Source organism: Saimiri boliviensis, chromosome 1, assembly GCF_048565385.1.
Source record: "Saimiri boliviensis isolate mSaiBol1 chromosome 1, mSaiBol1.pri, whole genome shotgun sequence".
Lineage (NCBI taxonomy): Eukaryota > Metazoa > Chordata > Mammalia > Primates > Cebidae > Saimiri > Saimiri boliviensis.
This window is the reverse complement of record NC_133449.1, coordinates 265798432-265803092: the sequence shown is the minus strand read 5'-3', so window position 1 is coordinate 265803092 and position 4661 is coordinate 265798432. Positions and strand designations below refer to the sequence as shown.

The 4661-nt window shown below is 46.3% G+C and overlaps 1 pseudogene; it reads right to left on the bottom strand.

Annotated features, from left to right (window-relative positions):
• Positions 1 to 2985: 2985 nt before the first annotated feature.
• LOC101047128 (large ribosomal subunit protein eL6 pseudogene) lies at positions 2986 to 3667 on the bottom strand (annotated as a pseudogene).
• Between the last annotated feature and the right edge of the window lie 994 nt (positions 3668 to 4661).

The window sequence follows — 4661 nt, the reverse complement described above, 5'->3', positions numbered from 1 at the left end:
CCTGGACCAGACTGCCTGTGATCCAGCACATGGGAGGGAAGACGCTAGGAAAGAACACATGGAGAAGACAAGGGATGCAGGGTGTTTCTTTCCAACCTCTCCACTTCTCCCAGCAAAAGCCCCACCCTCTAGCCACCAAGCATGCTGGCCCCATGGAGTGCAACTAATCCACAGCAATATCCCTCCTTTTGGGGACAGAGTGTTGGGTAAGAAAGGGTGGGCGAGCCAGGGCCAGGATTCATCTCTGCATCTTTGAAACCTTATCAGCCTAAAATTTCAGGGTCACCCACAAGTCAAAGGCACTTTCTGCCACCCCCGCTTCTGACCCTGGTCCCACCATGCTTTCAGGTGGAATGCTCCCACCGTGCTCTCCCCTCTATGTCCCAAATTAGTCTAAATGTTTCCTTCATGTCATCTCTCATATAGCTTTCCATATTCACATACCAGGATTATTACCAGAGATTCTGTTACTGGATTCCTTGACTTTTCCGTCAATTATTCTATCTCTCTGCTTCCAAATAACTGTTCCTAAGTATCACTGTCTTCGTGCCATGCTTACGTACCAACCTTCAGACTGTGATGGAGAGAACTATGAATAGCACAGATTCTGGAGCCAGTCTCCTGGAGCTCCGATCCGGTTCTGCCACTTACTAACTGTTACTTTAGGCAAGTTACTTAACCTCTCTATGCTTCAGTGCCTACCTCCTAAAATAAGATAGTACATACCCCATAGGATTGATCCAAGGATTAAACGAGTTGTTACAGAAGTGTCTAAGCAACCAGGAAGTGGTAGCTATTATCACTCTTGTTACTGAATGTGGTCCCAATTTCTCAGCCCAGCATCTATTGGTGCATACTATCAGTACCCTGAAGCTACACTCTTGAGATTGTAGATGCTCTCCTAGGGGTCAACAGTAGCTTCTAAAACAAATTAGAATCCCACTTAAGGTGATAGTAATGGTGGCCAATGAGTCATTCTCTGTTCTCACAGAGTAAAGATTTAATTTGAACTAAGAACCTTAGAAGAAATACAGAAAGCTGGGGAGGAGAGGTGGTTTTATCCCCTCTGCTGCTCCTAGGGACACATGTGATGCTCTGAGAAGCCAGAAGGGAAGATTTGAGCTGATTATAATCTAATGAGGCTGCCAAATCACTTTTACTTTCCAATACCGCATAATGACTGGTGAGTCTCACGAGCCTTGAGCCAGGATTATTTTAACTGGTATCATTAGCTGGGTCAGATCAATCAGCCTCTATAGGGAATGCTTTGGGAACTGTCATCTTCCAAGCCAGTGCAAGAACAGCTTCTGCCACTGAATAGATGGTGATACATGGTATTTGGAGAGCAAATCTAATTCATATACAGCAGCAGGAGACAGAAGAAAAGAAAAAATGAAAGGGAGAGGAGAAGAAGAGCAAGGGAAGAGCATAATACAGGAAAAGTAGAATAATACAAGCAGAATGGGAATTAGGTACAAGAGGAATTCATTTTTAAAAGAAAATAAGGGCCAGGCTTGGTAGCCTATAATACCAGCACTTTGGGAGGCCAAGGCTGGAGGACAGCTTGAGATCAGGAATTTGAAACCAGCCTGATCACATAGTGAGACCCTCATCTCGACAAAAAATACAAAAGTTAGCCAGATGTCGTGCAACACACCTGTAGCCTCAGCTACTCAGGAGGCTGAGGCAGGAGGATCACTTGAGGCCAGGAATTTGATGCTGCAGTGAGCTGTGATCATGCCACTGCACTCCAGCCTGGGTGACAGAGACCCTGTCTCTAAAAAGTAAAAAAATGAAATAGAAAATAAATGGTAGGAATAAAAGGAACTGAGTAATAGGGGCAGAGGCATGTCTAGAGGAGAGGACTAGAACTGCCAAAGGGTTTGAGTGCCTGATGAATTCTGAAGACTGAAGTATACATGACCCAAGAAAGCAATGTCATGTGTAAACATCAGTTGATGAGCTTAGTGAAGGGCTGCATGGAGGAATGATCTGGCCAATAGGAAAAACAGGCACCAGCCAGTTGGATTCTTGAAGCTGCAAAGTCCTCATCTTCAGCCACAGCAGGTAGCTGGGGGCTAGAGTTACTTGGGACTTTCCCCAGCGCTCTAGTTCCTTCTATCTCTTGGAAACAAGGCTGGCTCAATATGCTCGGCAGGCCCGCACAAACCCCTCGAAGTTGCTCAGAGGAAGTGTGGGTCAGGGCTCACTGACACCACGGTTAGTGGCAGAAGAGCGGGGCCTCCACCTCCCCAGCCGGGAAGCCCCCATTGTTGGCCACATGCATGAAGGAGGTCTTGGTATCATCGGGGTAATGATTTAGCCACCCCAAATACTGTGTCTCCATAGAATGGCCACTTGGGGCCACACTACATTGTGGAGAGACAGTGAAAGAGCTTCTATTTTTGAGATATCTTTTCCTCATATGTGAATAATTCCACACACAAAAAACGAGAAAAGAGCTTCTCTCTGTTACCTCCAGAATCAGGAACAGGGATCAGATTATCTTTTAGATACCCACTCCAAAAAGAAATAAAAATCATGAAAATATGGATAAATACCATGGTGGACATTTATTTTAGGCAATAAATGAAGTTGAGATGAATTCAAAATGGTTGGCTGGAGACGGATGTGTTTGTTGAAAATAAGGAAAAGGGAGGGAAAGGTTAGTAAATAATAGGTCAAATCTTCAGCCTAGAGGGCACCACTCAGTTTTCTTTTGCTCCCTCTTAGGTTTCCTGGTGTAGCAGCGTGTTGCAACGTAGCTTTGTTTTTGGTTTTTTTTTTAAACCTAGAGCAGTAGAAGGACTTGGTGGCGATGGACTGCCATGGGCTAGGTCCGTAGAAGGCTCCTGAGCGTTTCCCACCTGTCTCCAACTCCAGGGCAACCACGCTAATGAAGCCACTGAATTTCCGACCAGCTGCCCTGCTGTGGTTTTTTTTTTTTTTAAGGTAATTGGTTATTTAATTAGATTATTAGGACATTTAAAATACCAACTTGTGAGGATAAATTCCATTTGTTAGGGCAAACACAGATCGCAGGTAGCCCTGGAGCTGAGGAATAGCTTTGATTTTTGGTAAAATTTGTGAGTCCACAGCTTTCTGATCAATCTTGCGCTGCTCTGTAATCTCGTATTTCTCTTTTTCTGTGCCGAAGATCTCACCTTCCTGGTGTCTGGGCTTTCGCAGCTTCTTCTTCTTGAAGTAAGCATCGGTAAGATGTTTTGGAATTTTTACATTGCTGATATCAATTTCGGTTGAGGTGGCAATGACAAATTTCTGGTGTGTTCTTCACAGAGGAACTCGATTGAGGACCAGAGGTCCAGTCACAAGTAATGAGCCACTAGCCAGCTGCTTCAGGAAAACCACCCTCTTGCCCCTGTGGCGTCCAGTGAGGATGATCAGAATGGTCCTGGGGGTAATGCTGGCTCGCAGTTTTCTCACATGCTGACTAAAGGGTTTTTTGCCCTGGCTCAACAGCTTTCGAGGCGCGTCTTCAGTAGGATAATATCTAGGCATTTTGCGAAGTTTAACCACCCGGGTACCGCCGTTTTTGTCACTACCAACTGGTTTTGTAACAGTTTCAAGAAACTTCTCCTTTTTTTTTTTCAAGCTTGGATTTAGCCGCTGAGTACTTCCTCTTGTACGTGGCCTTTCTGGAATACATGGCAGATCAGGAATACCTGCCAATTCCTCTGACAAGAACAGGATTGCAGTTGCCATGGGGCTTCCCCTTCTTGGGCTTTTTAGCCTTGAGGTTACCCTTTTTCACTTTGCTACCGGCATCAGCCTTCTTGGCTTCAGGTTTCTTCTCTTTAGTATCTGGCTTCTCAACTTTTTCACCCGCCACCCTGCAAGATGGGAAAGACCCTGCTGTGGCTTTTATTCTTGCTCTCTTTACAGCTCTCCAGCCAGCATGGCACTTTCTCTTCCGAGCCCCTCCCACTGACTGCACCCTGTGCTTGTCCTTCACGGCACCCTCCACAGTGCCTAAAGATCTGTGTGTGGGGTGATTGACTAATGGTTCTCTCCCCTTAAGTGTAAGTAAACCCGAGGGCAAGGACTGCTCACCACCGCATCTTTGGTGCCTAGTAGGATGCCCACCCCATAGCAGGCTGGAGCTCCTGGGTGTGTGGGAGGGAATAGGAAGGAAGCAACAGCTGCCAATCAAAGGCCCGTTTGGGCATGTGACCCTTAGCTGGCCAATCAGAATCTTTTTCAGGGTTGTAGCAATGGAAGCTGTGAGCATCTCGGTTGGGTTGTCTGCCTTGTCTTGGATTGGACTCTCCCAGAAAGAGATCCTGAGTCAATGATTCAAGTGCAAGTGGATTTCTTCTGGGAGCCTTTCTTTAATAATACACTTGTACCTGAATCATTGACTCAGGATCTATTTCAGGATCTCCTTCTTAAGGGAAAGGGGTAAGCAGAATCCAGAAGAAGCAAAGCAATGGAGCAGGCATGGGATCAGGAGGAGGAGGAGGAGGCTGCTATGAGCCAAGCAGGCCTTCTTTCAGGCTGTTAAGGAGGGGGATTCGTAGGAACATGAAGGTGGCCCAAATAGCTCAAGGGGAGAGGGGCGGTGGTGGGTGGGGGGGAGAATGAGACAGCAAACCACCGTGGCATGTATGTACCTATGAAACAATCCTGCAAGATGCAGGACG